This window comes from Passer montanus, unplaced genomic scaffold (assembly GCF_014805655.1).
Source record: "Passer montanus isolate IOZ18808 unplaced genomic scaffold, ASM1480565v1 scaffold2, whole genome shotgun sequence".
In the NCBI taxonomy this organism is placed as follows: Eukaryota; Metazoa; Chordata; class Aves; order Passeriformes; family Passeridae; genus Passer; species Passer montanus.
Window position 1 is genome coordinate 29464130 of NW_024366591.1, and position 19543 is coordinate 29483672.

Sequence of the window (19543 nt, forward strand, 5' to 3'; positions counted from 1 at the left end):
ATTTTTTTCATGCTTTGATGAAATTCTGTAAGATCAGAGAAATTTCCTAGGACTTCAGAAGTGCTGATCCCCAAATTTTCATACACTTCTAGAGAAGAGCATGAATTGCTATCAAATAGAGCTAATACATTTCACATTTGCATGCTCTTGTCCCAAGTTAAACACAGGAAAGGAAAATTAAATTGAATAGGACCACGTTATCGCATTGCAGAACTTGCAGCCAGTGTAAACTTTATGATAGGTATTCCTTTTCAGAAGTCCAGCTCAGTTTTGATGCCACTTACAATGTGGTTGGTCGGTATGAACAAATACCAATGAGGTTAAAGGAAGTTACTGTTGTTTTCTTTTGGTTCAAGGAAAGTTGAGCTTGCCAGAATATTGGCTGTAACAGATGAAGTTCTCTTTAGCTTTGCTATTTCCATTAATCTCATTAAGGTGATGAATGACATAGTGAGACTTGCCTTAGAGAGATCACATGCAAATTTCTGTGCCTTTTACACCATTGAAACCAGTGAAGTAGAAGCTTTTGCACACAAGAATTCACAAACTACTTGCTCTAAGGACAAGTATTGCCCCAAACACACCAGAGAAAGACACACTCCTCTTTTACAGAAGATGTTTAACCAAGAGGAGCTCTTTCAGAATCTAAGCACAAAATTAAAAAAATAAAGCCACAAAAAATCCAACAATGAAACAAAATTACTCAGATTTGATTTAGCTGAAAATCTCTATGACATAGAGAGCATAATGGAGTAATTGCATGAGGTCTGTGGGTGCCAAGTTCCTAAGTTTGTCAACCCATTTTCAGGCACCAGTTTACCAAATGATGATTGTTGGGTATATGAATCATATTAGCAGGAGCAGAGCCCTTGATTTTACTTGTTCTTGTATTCAAAAAGTAATTTTCAGAAGTTTATTTTCTAAGGAAAATATCTTCATCCATGTACAAAATTAATTTTATCAGACCAAAGGATATTTATATAAGCCCATTTCCATTTTTCAGTTGTCTTGATACAACATTTAAAAAGAATTTAAAAAAAATCTGGTTTATTTCATGTAAATCAGTTACCATAATTTAATTACGTCCACAATGTTAAGGATAACTTGTAATTGTAAGATTTGCTCACTCAGGATAATTACTTCTGTCAACATTTTGAATTTTTTAAGGGAGAAAAATACATTTGCTAGAGTATTTCAATTTTTCTCAGCTGACTTCTTCACAGGGATTAAATTTTTTAAGTGGATAGCCCTCAATAAAAGCTAATACATTCCAAAGAGAATTTGCATGAGTTTCTGCTCAAGCAGACATTCAGAGAAAAACCAGTTCAAGTAAGATAATATAATATGGAATATTTTTTTCTGTCTGCTTCTCTTGTAGCTCATGCCAGGCTGACACTGATGAGCTGTGTGGCTTTTTGCCCTGTTTACTGCATGTTCATATATCACTTAACACTGTGAGGAGTAAATGTCTAATTACTTTGTGACTGTAAGACAAATGAACAATAAAAATTTCATCTTTAGTTATCACTTGAAAGTGACACTCAAACTGTCCAGGCTGAAAGCAAAGAACTCCACAGAGGACTCTCAGCTACAAAGACCATTAGATCTGGCATGGACTGCACAGGCTTTTACTGAGATCAGTATCATAGGAAGAAAATGTTGTTAAAGTACTCTACCCAGCTGAAACTCAAATCCTAGAACAGCCCAGAGCGGGAGAGGCCTCAGAAGATCATCTGGTCCAATGTTTCATGAAAACAGGAGCCTAGAGAAGATTATCTAACGCCCTGTCCAGTATCACCTTGCAAACACCCAGAGGCAGGGAAGTTCTTCCAGCCAATGATTGTTACCATGGAAAAATCCTTCTGTCTGCATCTTTATCAAACTTCTCCCAGTGCAACTTGTTTCTGTTGCCCTTTTTTTGTGGCTTCTTGTGAAGAGAGTGTGTTCTTCTCTTTGTAGCTGGCCTGTAAGCACTGGAATACTGCAGTGAGGTTTCCCCTGAATATTCTCCTCTCCTGGGAGAAAAGACCAAACTCTTTGAGTCTTCACTCATAAGGTAGGTCCTCCAGCCCCCTTTGATCATCAATATTATGCTCTTTGTAAAGAAATCAGGTCTACATTTCTGCACATGGGTATGCATTTCTAATTTCAGAGGAGGTCAAAGAAGTTCTTGTCCCTGAGAAGAGCACCATTAAAACCATATTAAAGCATTGAAAACTCGATTCTGTTCTTTCTTTGACTTTGTTCACTACTCAGCAAAATGCCTTCTTGTTAATTATCGACTTCATCATCGAGGGACAGTTTAATCACAAGACTGTCTGCAGTTCAGGCTATCACAGCAGTACTAGCAGGGAATTTTGCACTGCACATAATTGGCCAGGTAATTAGAATACAAAATCCTTAATTGCTCAGTTACCAAACGTAAACGGTGCAGCACGCAGTGCTCGACTGGCAGAGGGCTTGGGGGAACCAAGGCAGCTGTCAAGTGCCAGCTTTTCCTCCTTCACAGCAGAGCACAGCAAACAGCACAGGGGGTCACTGAGCCCCTGCTCTTCTCTGGGGTGTGGGAAGACCTTTCATTTTGAGCTATAAAAAGAAATTCAGCAAAGACACTCTATTTCAGGACATCCAAAGCGACATGAAAATAAAACCGTAAACCCAGGACTTTTGAAAGGCAGAGGAAACCCAGCACCCTGTCAACAATGGGAAGTCAGAGCCCATATACCGGTGTGAAACAGCACCACTCCCCAGACTGACAGCTCTCTGGTGTGGCTGCTGTTGCAGGCTGTGAACTCAGTACAGGACCTGTATGGTCTGAGCTACAGAGATTTTCAGCACATCATACTATAAACGGATGGGTGCACCATCAGCCTGCCCTAATAACTGTGCTTTGGATAATTCAGAAGTTACCACTGTAGGTATATTACAGCAAGGGCTACACATAACAATAACACCAGGTCTTCCATTTATTGATGGACAACATGAAATGATATATCAAAACTATCTAGATTACCAGCCCCCTTCAACGGAAGGCTAATTCACAGCTCTGATATTTCATTATCTTGGTCTTATTTCCATGCTAAAAGCATGTGTCCTGTATTTATTTTTTTCACATGTTCCGTAGTCAGCACTTCCTTCTCCTTCCGCTACACTTCCAACACTTGCCTTTCTTTCTTCAAATATATTTATAAACATCAGCATCTACTTCTCATGTCAGTAGAATCTAAAGGGCTATTTTGTAATCTCACTTTTGCTGTGGCAAGACCCATTCTAGGAGCTCTTTTCAATATCTACTTGCTTTTTAAATTTCCTTTTTCTCAAACAGAGGAAGGCAGACTAGTATGCAGCACTCTGCAATAGGCTCTGTTACTGTTTTATGCAATGGCAATAGAATATTCTTCTCTCTTCCAGAAAAATCTTCACCAGCCTCATAGCTGACTGCTGTGGCAATTAACAGACACTCTTAACTCTCTCTTACAGCTTCCACTCACAGCCAATAATCCCTGCTTGGAACACAAATTCTTACTCTGCTCCACGTACAAGATTTTTCATTTTCTGCTGCAGTTATTGCCTCCAGGATTCCAGTCGTAAAGGCATCACATTTTTCCTCACTTTATTCCACTATTATATTAGCAATGCCTCTCAAACCCATGTGGTCACATTTATTCCACTGCTTCTGAGTCTCCTCCACTGTCTAGAGGCAATGACTCATAAATTCTTGTATCGGTTGGTCCAACAATCCTATGCCTTTCTCACTGCTCCTCCTTCAGGAGTTTCTCTCTTCAGCTTGTGAGAAATCCACAGTTGCCCACACAGGCTTTCCAAAGGCAACCACAATTTGTTTGTATCCAAACAAGATAAGGCATCTCCAGCCACAGCATAGAACTGATAAAAATTACTTGGTTTTTAAGAGAAGGAAGCTAATTCAGGGCATTTGCTGCTTGTCCATGTTCCTAAACGAAACCTTTCTTAAAGGAATAAAAATAACAGTGTGGAATTCTTTAGCAGACAAGCCCTTCAAGAAAGCTGCTTTCTGTGTGAGAACAAAGGAAAGTTTTGCAAGAAGCAGGTAATTCAATTGCTTGTTGCCTTAATGCCCTGGTTATGTTAAACCTGCACAATATGATTCTCATTGGAAGGAGTAATCATGAACCAGACAATCATTAGGCAAACTCAATGTTTATATTATTCAGATATAACCAGAACCTACTTGTTCTTATCATTTTAAGGTGTTTGAAAAGCATAGTGTTTATAGCAGGGGGCTTGACACCCCCTTCTTCTATTGCAAGGCACAAAAGATAAAATCCTGCACTCTCCATTTCTTTGTAGATTTCATTCAACACAACACACTTTGCTGCAATCAAGGAAACCCGGCAGTAAATGCATCTTTGTATTATTATTTAACTAAGTGCAGTTCAAGAATGTTGTCATTAACTTGCAAGAGATGAAAATACACCTCTGTATTTTCACATTCCTGAGACCCTTAGCTACAGTATTTGTACTTAATGAAAAAAAGGAGACCCCAGATTATGTATTTTCACATTCCTGAGACCCTTAGCTACAGTATTTGTACTTAATGAAAAAAAGAAGAGAGACCCCAGATTAAAAAAAACACCCTCCATTCTTACTGCAATCTAATAGACTCGGGATATCCCTGATGATAATCTCAACCTCACAAAACTCAATATTTCTTCCAATTCTTTTTCTACTTTCAGAAATAAACCACATGCTAATCCCAGTCTAAATACCTGTCCATTCTTCCCTCAAGGACAAATGACTAATACACTCTTCCTAGATTTGAAGTATTTGGCCTGCCTAAAAAACCCTGTGATGTGAAAAGTTATACCTACATCACCAGGCACTTTGTACTTTGCTAAGTTACCATCTCTTCTTTTTTTTTTTTTTTTGCTGTAGCTAAGAAGTCACACCAGCTGGATAAACTAACATAATTTATCATTAATCCTCAGCCCTCCAGTCTTTACTGACTCTGGCATGTTCTATTAAACTTTGTGTCTCATTGTAATATGATTTCAATTCAGTGACTAAACGTATTTATTTTGAATTAAGATTCACAACTAGCCAGGGCAAATGCTGGTAAACCCATGGCCTGTATCATAATCTTGAGGTAAGGGAATGGGAAATAAGAAATAGAAGTTTAATCAAAAAATGAGGTAGGATTTAACTCTTTTCTGAAATCATTGTAGCAAGACCATTCTTAATGCATTTAGCAACAATTAATTCTCAAAGCCAAAACAGCTGCACATTGCTGATGCTCTCCAGATGCAAGGTAAGGAATTAAATCATGGGATAATTCAATTGGAAAATTGCTTGTAATTATGGAGAATGCAGCGTCTGCTTGACTCCTCGTGGTGATTGGTAGTTGCTTTAAGAATAGTGAGGTAGTCTGTGCAATGCACGGGGAATACAAATAAGTAGCTGTGTTATGAGAAATCTCATTTAGTTTCACAAAGATATGGTTTTAACATGATTAAAACTGTATTTGCTGACATTAATGATAATCCATTTTCACTGTCCCATTACTGCCAGCAGCCCACAGTCGCACACAGAACAGCAACATGCACTGATAGCACCTTCCCTCTGAAGGAACTCTGAGTGCTTTGCAAACATGCAGAGCATGGTCCTGCTCTAAACAAGGACCTAAAGAGGTTGGTGTGTCTCACCTCATTTAAAATATGTGCATGCAAACAGCCTTGCTCTAATAGGTCATTTAAATCTCTGATGCCACAAGGCTGACAACTGCTGGAAATGAAGAATGGTGCTCCTTCCCTTCAAATATTAAAACTCTCAATAGCAGCAGAGGAGAAGGCTGCCATAAGGTCTAGTCAGAGACCCTCTAGTACTGACAGCATGGAATACCCAAAAGAAAGTGGTCTTTTGGACTGACAGCTACCAGTGGAGAACAAGAGCCATCTTGTCATCTCTAAACTGAGCAAGTATTCTGAAAATAACAGGATGATGCAAGGTTTTGCCATCTTTTGTGGAATAATTTTACCAGAACTGATGCTAATCAGCATTACAACACAGGGTGACAGGGTCTGCTCATTATTTTGAAGTTGGCAAACTGAAAGACCAAATGGCTGCTATGTGTGATCACATTCCTACAGAGTCAGTGACTGAATGGGAAGAACACCTAGAAATACTAATTTTCTGTTTCATGGTTTAACCACTAAAACATACAGCTCTCAGTGTGTAAAACTCCAGTTATGGTAGCAGTGGTTACTATGACATTACATTATCTCTTTTTTAGCTACTGAAATGTTTGCCTGAATTTTTTTCTTTCCTTTTTATATTAAAAAGCATTAACAGAAAAAAAAACATTAAGGAACAAGAGACCAATTATTTACAAGTTGCTTTAAAAATCAATCACCCAGTATCAAAGCTAAAGTTGTTATTTTTAGCAGTATTAACTACACAATAATTAAAATTTATTACAAAGTCACAGCCCCTCATTAAGTTGCTGTCAATTGAGGGAAAAATTCCTCAAAAGCAATTCGTTTTCTTTAAAGTGATTGTAAAAAGATTCCCATCAATTAAAGAGACATCTGGTAATACGGAAAAGGTGATAAATTATCTCCTTTTCTCAGTGATAATACTTTGTAGACCAAAGGTAGTGCAGAAGAGAAATTCTAATGGTTTTATCTTGTCTTGAAAAGGAGAACAAACAGCCTTGTATGGGGCCACATAGACCCAATCCTGCAGAGACAAGCCTTGTATTTCAATCTAACCAAGATTTTCAGCGAATTCTGTAAGTATTTGGGCAATCATAATAAATAGAGAAGTTCTTTGCATGTTTTATTGCAGCAAAAACCACCAGAAAATTAAAAAAAACCAAGGTGCTGCTATGCAGCAAGGCTTCCAGTGACACAACACACATTTGTATCGCCTTGGGGCAGTGTCAGGCTTCAAAAACCATCCCAGGCTTTAGCCCAACAATAAGAAACTGGGAGCACCTCAGCAATTTCACAAACAGACTCATTAAAAATGTGGACTAGCAAAATGCCACTTCTTGAAGCCTGTACCCTTTCATCTAGCAATCCCAATGATACTTTCTTAGGACAATACCTGGTAACAAACAGAGGAGGGCAACAGAGCAGGAAGGTGCCTTTTAGAAAACAGTTTTAAAGAAAAATCAGAAAAAAAAATCTCACAGCAAAATACAACCCACACACAAATAAACAAGGAGCTTTGATTACATTTGGGATTGAAAGAGGTTAATCTGCAGTTCACTCAAGTTTCTGCAGTTTGTATTACCAAGTTTTAGCAACAAGGAATTGTTCAGTAACTCAGTCTCATTTTTTAAAAGTTTAGCTTGCTGGTAAAAGTAGTGCACTAAGTAACCAAGTCTGTTAATTTTTGGAAGTTGTTTAGGTCATTCCTGATGCAATGCTCATTACCAGCTTTGCACTCAGGGTCAGTTTTGGTGCCCCACCCTCTAGAAGAGATAATGGATGTGACATTGACTGAGGCACAGGACAATCAATTTGTTGCTGTAATGAAGTACAGTTCACCTGCCCACCTACAAAGCACTCTGAAATGTAAAATTTCATTCAGATAAAAAAAACCCAAACATAGCCACAGGACAATCAATTTGTTGCTGTAATGAAGTACAGTTCACCTGCCCACCTACAAAGCACTCTGAAATGTAAAATTTCATTCAGATAAAATAAAAAAAACCCAAACATAGTAGAGAGTGGTTAAAGGCATTGTCACTAATGTGCCTCTTTTCCATACAGCCAATTCCTGTCTCTTAATTCAGAGACATCCCAGCCAAACTCCTCCAAGCAAAACAGCTCTCCCCACAAGGCAAGCAGTGCTTCACACCCATCAGAGGTTCCTCAGTTGGTTGGAGCTCAGTTATTTCAATTACACTTTGTCACTCACTCTGTAATGACAGTGCAGCTCAACAATCACTCAAACACTGACCCTGCTCCAGCATTTTCTTACAGCTGCCCTTACCTGTCCAGACAAACACCTTCCCCTGTAAATCAATGGAAAGAAATGGAAGCACTCATCTACTACATAAATATTCACCTAAGCACATCAGCAAATGCACAATACCAGTATTATTGGAAGCATATTAGCTCACTGCAAGGAAAACCTGTACACTGATTCCCAGCATTTCACCTGCAGTGAAACATCCCTCAGTCATGGCAAAAACCCACTGTACAACAGAACAGGAGGTCTTGTGTTAATGGAAGACAATGCTCAGTTTCTAAATAGTCAGCATTTTAACTTCTAGTTCTTGAGTATTATTTAATTTTAAGGCAATTGGGAATAATATTGCTCAATCCAAGCTCAAATATTCCATAAATTTCCATATTCAGTTCAGCCTGGCATATAACAAAAATCACTTCTTGGACAGTAAACACCTGCCATTAACCACCTGTTTTGCAAGGTGACCACAGAGAACTGCCTGCAGCAAGTCAAGCACCAACCCTGAAAATGCCTGGAGTACATTTTAATCATGCCTTGCTTCAAAGCCATTACAATTATCACTGGATTTTTTTCAGAGTAACTGGGATGCAGATTTTCTGTTCTCTAATTAGGTAATCAAATCTTTCAAAGATAAAAACTCCTTCTACACCTTATTCACCTTTCTCCCTTGATGGATAAAACAACCAGCTACATATGCTACACTGGTAGTCATACTTAAATAAATGTCCTTAAAGAAATTTGTTGTTAAAAACACTAATTGTTGCTGTTCACTCAGCTGTTGCCACCAATCCCAAATGGCCTGATATCTTTACTAAGAAGTTGATTTTAGAACCTGTTGTTGCTTAACAGATACCACTCTGCCTTGGTTAGTCATTGAGACAGTCACTACTTTGGGAATAAGCTACAATTTCTGAATTCAGTTATTCAACATTTTGTAATACCACCTCATTTTTGCTTTTTACTCTTAATTAATGATAAAACAAAAATTAACTATCCAAGCTATTAGTTCCTCAGAAATCTTGATTTTCTAATAACATGGTAACACTGAATACATTCCTCTCAGACAGCTGGATAACTAAACCAATGACTACAAAATTAAGACACCTTTCTCTACTGTGCACTGGGCACGGAGGCCACCAGAGCAATCTTTTCTTTTCCCCCAATCTGAGAAAGTTCTGTTGGTAAAATTCCAAGCTGTGTGTCACAGCAAACTTTCACCTCTAATGAAGTGACCTTGTTGACATGTAGGATGAACTTAGGTAGACAGGCAGAGCCTGCCCTATCAATACCTGGTAGTCTGAAAAGCTGTAATGTTTTAGAGCAGTTAAATACAAAACAACCTTTGTCTCCTCCACAAATACTTTCACACCTTCAGGAAGAACACAGAATGGAATTAAACCTGCATCCTAATGTTGTTTTAACATAGGGTTTTTGTTTCTTCCATGCTCTGATTAAACACCTTGAAAACAGAACATCCTTGAACCTTCTGTTCAAAATCAATACTGGAGCTCTGCAGCTTGGGTTCTTCTCTGATAAACAAACCTACTGTGACAGGTGAAAAGGAGTTGTGATCTAACCTTTATTATGCTGTTTAAGTGCCTTGCAAAGTTCTAAATTAGTGCCAGAGATGCCTATCTGTTGTACACAGCAAAATGCTCCCCTTCAGTGCCTGACCTTTCCACTTCCCCACAGGAAGCACAGGAAAGCAGGAACATGCCCTCCACTAAGAGGAGCACACAAGGTGAATTATTGTGGTTCAGTCCTTCACCAGGTTTTTCTTTTAACACAGGCAATGGGTAAGTAACAAATCTGCTGCTGCTGCTGTTTGAACATCTTTCCAAATGTGGAGAAATCTACTACCTTTTTTACTCATGTTTACATGAGATAATTCAGAAAGACAGCCTCTCCCAGAAGAGTGGTTAGATCTGCTCACAGGCATAGAAAAAAATGCAGAACAATGGCTAAAAGCCCACTACTACATTTCCTAAATTCTTAAGGAAATGCCATTTAGAAGTAAGTGGTCCTCACTTATCTCTGTTGTGACATTGAAGCATTCAGCTAACAAGGCTGGCTTTCATTTGACTTTACAACCGATAGGAACCATTAATGTGAATTATAAATGATTTTTTAAAAACACAGTATTTTCATTTTAACAAAATACATTGACTCATATTTAACTTTTCTAAATTCCTGTTTACTTGGGGAAGGTGAAAGATGAAGGCCAAGCATTTCCAAATTGCTTGCATTTGATAGATGAGAAAGCCTGAGCTGTTGAGACTAAAGGGACTCACAGGGACTGAGAGAAAGCAATTTCCTTACCATGAATGGTACAAACCATTTAATTTATTGCACAGAAAGAAGTGCTGCTCAGCACAGGAGCAGGGTCTAGGACTGGAGGTCCCAGGTATGTTCCCCAACAGAGTTACAGCATAACATGGAGAGCCGTGTTCTGTTGCTCCCCTCAGCTCACAGCCTGTCTGAAGACTGGGAGAACAACGGGGGAAGACCAGCCATCAGTTTTCTTCCCTCCCCTGCTCTCCCAGTATGGCTGTTTCCATCTTCATGCATTATACCATCTGTTTAATCACTGTGCTCTCAAAACAAGCAAGCAAAGAAAACAGATGAAACTTCAGGGATAGCTTCTAGCTCGTAATTGAAAGGATGATTATTCATTAGAACCTAGGCAAGTTGCTTGGGGCTGCCAAAACAGGCATTGCATGGTATTATGAAATTTATTTTTTAAAGATAGAAAACAATTCTCATTCAATATGTTGTCTTTAACTCTGCAACCTTCTTTGGTTATTTTGAGTGGGATAAAATAAGGATGATGATTTTGGGCTGCTGTATGAGAAAACAACTAATTTCAGAGGTCCCACCTCCTCAAGAGGGTAAATAAAAGGCTACCTCAAGGCAAAGGTAAAAAAAATTACTTTGGTGAGCTTTAATATTAACAATTTTTGTAAGGTTTAACCTGTGAAAGCACACCTAGGGGAATATTTCTTGCAACATGTCTGAATCAGTACATGTAACTGTGAGAAAAATGAGATATTACAAAAGCATTGGTATCAACATATTCTTTATAGAATTACATCTAAACAACTTGAAATTAATCAGAAAACCAAGGACAGAAATATTAAACATCAATCCTCTCTTTACCCAAATTTACCAAAATGGTTAAACTCTACTTGGGTTTAGCTTCGTCCACACAAAGATCCTGACTGAATAATTGTGTTTTCTCTACCACAGTTCTAAATTAACAAATTCTTATCTCTGATTAATTAGCTGGACTTTGCTCTTGGCAAGAGTCATAGCAATAAAACCTCTTAGGTTTTAAAGTTCTGTGGCTTTCTTTCAATGTATTCACCCAAGCACAAGTGTAAGATATGTACTGTAATACAAAGACTATCATCGAGGAGAAGAATAACAGCAAAAATACCTCAGTTCTTGTCAATCTGATGATGTTTTTAACAGTCTCACAGAAGAGTTGTGTAGAAAATCCCACATGACAACATCTATTCATTACCAGTGGAGCAAGCCAACTTCATGAAGAAAACCCTGGGCACCAACAGGCCCCAGCAATTGTTAGTGGTGGTTAAAGGTTCAAGGGAAACATGTTTGGCACTGGAGGAACACAACTCACCTTGGGCTACTGATTTAACCACACTGGGCTTTAGTTTCTCTCTGATTTAACCACACTGGGCTTTAGTTTCGCTCTGACAACAGGGAGAAACCCTTCTCCCAACTCTTGAAAACCATACAAGGTGATTTATTTAGTAGAGCATTCTCAGAGCCTCCTAGGTGGGGTGCTGGAGAAGCACAACTTATTGTAGTATTTGGAAATGGATGTAGTTAGACCATGCTTGGTAAGGATTGCCAAAATGTAGCCAAGAGGCTGCCAGGCTCACAGGGTCTTGCTGACACTTCTTTACCATGCATTGTATTTTTGTGTACAGAGCCATAAGTGTTAGCTGTCATTGGCATAGTAAAAAAATAAACACACAAAATAGAAGAAGCAGGCAGACGAGAAAGCAATCAAAACTACCAAATAACTTACTAATCCACTCAAGATTTTTTTAATGCAAACATGAGTTTTCCATACTTAAAAAGTTCCATTTAAAAAAAAAACCTCTGAACACAATACGTCCTGGACATACACAAGCTTATTGTGATAAAGGACATTGTCCCTATACTACAGAGGGAAAATAATTACATATGTGTGCTAATCTGGTATTCTTTTCCTATAAAAAGGTCAAACACAGCCAAGAGCAGGACACACTTCCCTCCAGCTGTCCTTTTAATATGCCTCTAATCTTGCCAAGGAGAAACTGTCATTAGGAGTGAGAAAGAGACCATTTTACAACCCATTTATTCTTTATTGTCTCTGCCTTTTCTGGGTAAACTTATTGGAGTACATTAGTCACAGGTATGCAGCAAGCCATTAGAGCATACTAACATCTGATCTACACTGAAATTAATTTTTCTTCTTCAGTTTGGGGAACAGACTGCTGGATGTTGCATGCAAGTCTTCACTGAATTAAGGAATGAACAAACAAGATTTCTAAAATCAACAAAGCCACGTGCCTCTCCATAGTCTGTATAAATGCATACCTATTCTATAAACAAACACACTGTCCTACAGCCAGACAATCATTTGCCTCTTTAGAGCAGACTCATTAAAGGGAAATAATTTTGCAATAACAAAGCACAAGTGTAGTCCTATTGAGAAGAGCAAGCTGCAAAATGGAAGGAACACCTGGTCCATTTTTTGTACTGACAGAGCATGAGCTGGAATCTGATCCTTATAAAAAGGCTGTGTTTTTCCTTCTCCACAGCCCAGTGGACTCTGGAAGCAAGTCTGGTTTGCATTTAGTGTCTTAATGTTGCATAAATTCATATGGGTATGTGTTGTAACACTTGATACGCTCATGTTGCCAAATTGAGTCTCAAAATCTAAATCTCATCAAGAACAGCCAGAACTATTTGCTGTAAATAATATTTTTAATTCTAAACCCCGTTTGTTTATACACAAATAACATGATAGTCATGCCTACAAATCCATAAATCTCTCATTTGCAGTAAAATTGATGAATAATTTTCAGTCTGTGTTACTTCCAAACCCCATTTAATTCTTCTACTGTTTCACTTGTGGTATGTAGCTCATTCTTCAACTCACACACAACAATTATTTCCACTGAGACACTGACTAAATATTAAAGAAGAAAATAACTAATAGGAAACTGAATCCCACTTGAACTAAATGAAAGTACAAAAGTTCACAAATCTTCATGGGATACCTGCAGTTTATGTGAAGGCATATAAAAAATAAAACTAGGGTGGCGTCATATCTTTTTAAGGACTAATCAGCCCTCTGGATTGAACCAGAATAATCCACATTCTTCTCCAGCATTAGAGAGAGGGATGCAATAAACATTCAAGTCTGCAAGTTTTTTTATCAAAATTTGTGACAGGTTCAAAAACATTTTTCTTCCAAGTAGAAAGTCTCCAGAGAAAACAGTTCTTGGTTTGCTGTTTCTTTTTCCAGGCCTAAGGTGTCAAGATCTCAAACTCCAGGTAATGATTTACTAAATAAGAAATACCTCTGATATCTTGTTCAAAAGACACATAAGCTGGATCAATTCTATGAGATCAAGGCGTATCCTCAAACCAGTATAAGAATTAATGTAAAGGGAAAACTTTTCTCTGTCTAGTGTGAGCCCAGCTACTCTCCTTACTCTTTATTCTTTCCCCTAGTAAATAGCTATCTTCTTCTAAGAGAATTTCCACCCCCCTTTTCTTTTTCTTTTGTGGAATTTTAAGTGCTACAAGTATTTTTTTTGAGTTTTACATGAAAAATAACTTATCACCTACTTATTTCTTGCAAGCCCACACTGATTTATACCCTACTGTTTTGTTAATAAAGTGATAATCTGAAACAAAGTATTATTTATTATCTTTTATTATCCACCTCATTCTTCTTTGTCTGAGGAATCATAAATTAAAGTCAACAGCCATTTTATAATCCTGCAGTTCATTATCACCCATTTGCTAATATGCTCAATGCCTTAGCCTTGCTCCATTTCTTTAGTAATAATTACAAAAATTAAAACCACATTAACACAATATGCAGATACTTCTTGTTTTAGAACTTACATAAGAGCTTTTCAACTAATCAGTGGCTGGTTAGGGCACTGTCCTCATTCATCTCCCACTTCGCCTGCCATCCTTCATGAAAGTTTAATCTACGTTTTCCATTAAGAAGTTGTCTCAACCAGAGTTCACATTCACACAGGGGTGCTTATTACTTTTTTGATTTTTATTTGGAATGGTGGTCATATCTCCACAACTTACCTCTTCATCTGAAATTTTTATCAAGCAGCTGCATATCTTACTGGTTCTGAAATCTTCAAATCAAAGAAGCAGAAATTCATTTACTTGATCTAGAATCACAAGATTTAAAAGAGAAGCAGGCAACTTGCTTGCATAACCATAGTCAGGAGCAGTCAAGATTCTAATCCCTCCCAATTAAAACTGCATTTATGGTTAGAAACAGATCACTCTGAAATTTGATCAGACCTGGACTCAGTTTGCATGCAGCTGTTTTGGGTCCAGCTGCTACTGGTCCTGCCTCCTTAAATACAAAGGATTAACCTTGTAGTAGTGGTTCTCTCTCTTCCTTGTAGGATTTGACCAGAATGAAGCCCAAATTGTGGTTTCAGATCAGGGACCACAATTACTGCCTGCCAAAGTCCCTGGGCTACACAGCACTGCAGGAAGCTGAGCCAGTGCTTCTTGGGAGGAAGGAAAATACAGCACTGCAATAAGGTAACAGGAGAGGTGAATTCTGAAGAGTCCCACTTGCTGATGGCTCTTAAACCATCCCTGATGGATGTCAAACTCAGCGCTGTATCCTAGAGGCTCCCAAAGTACAGAAAACTCTGGGTTTGACTCAAGAGTTGAGTGGCATAGAATTTATGGCTGTTTGACCCATTTCAGATTTATCAGAGAGGCAAATGACTCTTGGGCACAACAAAAACACAACATCCACCTAGCTGAAAGCGCAACTTCCTTGGTCTACAAACGCCTTCCTCCTAACCACAGACTGGGCTGTCTCACCTGCCTCCTTAGGAAATACTGCCACAGTTGCAAGATCTCCAGTTCCTCATGTTTCATTGCGAGAGACTGCAGTGCATTTGCTGGTATAATATATTATGAAGGGTCATGAATAATTAAAAATTAATCACACTTGTCAAAATAAATAAATGCAGTCAGTGATGCAGAATGCTTGAATTTTTTATAGCGTCTTTTTGCTTATTCATGAATTAAAAGAAGCCTTGTAATCCACAATGGATTGCCTACTCATTGCAGCACATACAGGCCCAGTTCAGATCCCAACAGTGGAGGTTTTCCTGTCAGCCTTTAGCACATCAGTGGAACTTCAACCTTACATCTCTGACCCTGCAGAATGTTACATAAGTTAGACTTGGAAATGGGAATAGCTCCAGCAGATCTTCAGGGATCTAGCTGGCAGATACACCAGTGATTCTCTCACTCATTGGTCTACTTTTAAGGTGGGGGGAACAGAGGAGAGTGAAGCATTTTAGCACCAATTTAAAAAATCAAAACTTTGATAGCCTCCCTAATCTACATTTCTACAGACAAACAGTCCAGCAGTTATTTCTACCAAATACTCAATATTTTTGCATGGTTTGATAGCATTCCCAAGGCTTGAACAGAAGAGCAAATAATAGTAAATGTTTAAATAGCAACTTTTCTCTGACACTCTAAATTGGTCTAAAACTGTTAATGCATTTCTATTTTTTTTTTCAAAGGGAACCTAAGCCTGGCTGGGAGGTGAGCCAGGAACACACCACGACACCAACCCTATCAGACCAAAGAGCCGTTAAGTTTCAATATTTGGCTCTGAGAACAGACAGCTGGAAATAGAAAATGAAAAAGAATGTATGAATAGGAAGAGCAAACAGTTGTCCCTCACCACTCCTGGACTTCAGGGACTGGTCATATGAGGACTTTCTGGGCCAGAAAAAGTTCTATAGAGAATTTAGTAGCTGTAACTACTTCTCTTCCCGGCACATATCCTGTCAATTTGCACAGCCACAGAAGGTTCCAGCAACAACGATACCCTGGGAAGAATGTTCCACAGTTTCACTGTTTGTTAAATACTGAGGGATGTCCTTTTGTTTTGCCTGACATCTAATAATTTTTCTTGATGCTGTTCAATACTTTATTAGAAGAAATATAAAATATTCCTTCTGTAGTCATCCTTTCAGTGCTTTACCTTAGGAGTTTTTATAAACCTTTATACATACTTTATAAATATTTTATAAATTTCTGATTTCTACACAACCCTGCATGTATTCCTTTAGATGCTTCTTGCAGGCAGAATAGCCCTAGTCAATTTAAATGATCCTAGAAGACAACTATTACATACTTGATCATCTTTGTTTCTATTATTTAAAAACCTTCCCAGCTGTACTAAAAGATTTTTGATGCAGGGAATCTAGAACAGATGACTGAGTTCCAAATACAGCTGCCCCACACATTTATACTATAGCGTACTGTTCCGATTTTCCACTCCCTTCCCAGTAAGCCCCCAAATCACATTTATTTTGTGACTGCTACTGAAGTGATGCTTTCACAGCTCTATTCTTACACTTAATTCAGTTTAAATGACAGTAACCAGCTCAGAACCTGTCTGCATGTCTGCCAAGCTCTGATTGTGTCTCCCACCACCTCAATCCAAGCAACCTGCACTAAATTTCACCTGCCACTATTAGCTGGTTAAGCATTCCTTTTCAATTCCTTGCAAACCAGACCTTCAATCTTTTACCCTGAATAATTTAATATCAAACTCTGCCACCTCACCCTCTATTACTATCCAGAAGATCAATGATTTGTGTGACACTACTGCTGAACATGCCGAGTGAGTGGATTGCTCAGCTGTGACTGCTACCAGATGTTGAGACACCAGGAGTTAGCTCTTCCTCTAGGAGGCTTAATCCATGCTGACTTCTGATTTCTTGACACTGAGCTGTATCATGCTGCTGGGACAGGAGCAAAAATACAGAAATTCTTCCAATGTCTCTTTGGGAGATCTACCAGTGATTTTCTGCTGAACGTTTTACAGAAACTCATGTGAAGCCTAATGAATCATACCAGAGGCATTTGTCTCTATCAATGTCTTGCCATGACTTGATAACCAAGTGACAAGGATGAGCTAAACCATCCCAAAATCTAGTTAAGCTATCTGTTTATCTCTGTGCATTACTGTCTGCAAAGGAGATGAAATGAGATTGAGATAATTGCAAGTACAATTTGCAGGAAACAGTGGGGGTTGGAACTACTGTGCTTAATTATTTCAGATTGAAACAGACCACACAACTATCTGTGCCAAACAGCTGTAATTAAAGTGATTTAAAATAGAGAGATGCTAGCTCCAAGTGTTGATTTTCAAATGAGTCTTTATACATGCAAGAGTTACAGTCATCGATGAGTTACAGACCTACAGCTCCACTGGAAAAAAAATTACCACTATGTCCAACATGCCTGGCAATTTTAAAAAACAAGCCCACACATACACAAGCAAATAAACCACACAAAATAATCTACACTAATGCCCCACAAATCTAAATCTACCCAATCAATTTGACACTGGTTACTTGCCCTCAGAAGAGAAGAAAACAGCAGAACACAAGTTTCAGCCTAAATTCCTGTATTCCAGATGAGAACCTTCAACCTTTGGGCTTAGAATTAGAATTTTAACACAACAGGCAATTGGAAATCATCAACCAATACCACCTTTGGCTTTGGGCTGCAGGAGCAGCCAACAGTCTCGCTTTCTTCCGCTTTGATAGATATATAAAAAGGAGTTAGACAAAGGAATAACTTTACTGGAAAGGATCCAAAAGAATCACACATAGACAACATGCAGCACCATGGGGTCCTGGCCAGGTTCTTTACCTGGAACAATACATTTGCTTCCTTGTGGGTATTCCCCCCACTCCAGGAAAATGACAGCTATTCTTAATTCAAAACAAGGTTTTTAACTCCTAAATTTCAGTGGCAGCCAGCTTGCACTGGAATTTAAGAAAAAGAGGAACAAAACAAAAATTCTGATTTACCTCAAACTTTCCCTGAACTGTACCTTTGTAGGAAGAAATTCAGTCTGCGTGTGGATGTTTACTGATGCGGAAATTAGAAGATATTTGCATGCAGCACAAATGTGGTCCATCTGCTTTACACACGACACAGATCACACCAAAATGACTTGGTCTGCTGATGAATCAATGGGCCTTAAAAGTTAATTTATAATGGCTATCTAGGGAGAAGTACTATACTATTGGTATGGATGAGAAAACAGAATATGAATGAAAGCAGCACAGAAAATTTCCTCAATATTTGCCTGAACATAAGAACTGTCACGAGCAGCCAGACTGCAGCTCTGCAAAGTCAAATTATGTCTCCAATGCTGGCTCCTAAGAAAAGGATTCTTTCATTTGCAGCCTTTTGTGTAAGAGGCTTCTTGACTCTAAACAGACTATTGAATTAAACATCCAGTGATAAATGTATTCTGCAAGAATTCATCTGATCTTTCTTTAAACTTACACACACTTCTGGCCCCACAACATTAATTCATGTATTTTATTCACACCGTTTATTCAGGTAATACATGAAAAATGTCTCAGCTTGCTTGTTCTAAACCCAGAGCCCACCAACTTCACAGCTGCTTTCCAATGCTCTGCAATCTGCTTTTTAAAGACCTCTAACCCCTGCCATCAGAGACTGAATAGAGAACCTTTGTCTGTTTGGTTTTTCCTACTATGGAAACTGTTCCACAGCCCTTAAAAAATTTGCTGTCATTCCTGACACCTCTTTGTTCTCCTGGATAGAGTTTGTAGGTCTAACTCCCTCATTTTAATTTTTGTAGTTCCATTCTCATCAACACCACCTTCCAGAGAGAAGTTCCAAGCAGGTGTCACTAACAGCTGAAAGGATGTTAAGAATTTTTCTGCTTTCCCAGGATTAGAAGAGCACAAATATGGCTAAAAATCTTTTCAGAACTTACAATCTTAATGAAATATGCTGCTGTTCACAGGTATAATCATAAGCAGGAAAAGTAATTCCAAAAAACCACATTTTTTTTCCAAGAAAAAAGAAAGTCTGTTGCATTCCCATCTTTTGAGACCTCCTAGCTCTCTTTAGAGATAGGATCTTTTTTGTTATACTAAGGACAAAGCCCATATTTGTTTTCTTACCAAACAGAGAACCTAAGCCCTGGATGGAAGGATATTGCCTAAAATGGTCTGCAAACACACAAGTGGTAAACAGGACTTAGAGCAAAGATAAGGCCAGACTCTTCCAAACACTGAATGACCTTAAACATGGGCACCATAACACAGTTTTCATCCAAATATCAGCCATGGCATGGGCCAGCCTAATTCAGATTTTACACAAGACTGTATTTAATACTTTGCTTCTGAGATATATGATGAGCTTGTCTTTAGGTGGAATCAGATCTCTCCTGTGCACAACAGCCCCCTTTTGTTTTCACTTTGTTTTTATTCACTCT

General features: G+C 38.4%; 1 protein-coding gene across 1 annotated transcript in view; it reads right to left on the reverse strand.

The window, feature by feature from the left end:
- Positions 1-19543, reverse strand: part of ALK (ALK receptor tyrosine kinase) — a 226155-nt gene that overhangs the window by 194887 nt on the left and 11725 nt on the right. The window lies entirely within an intron of this gene.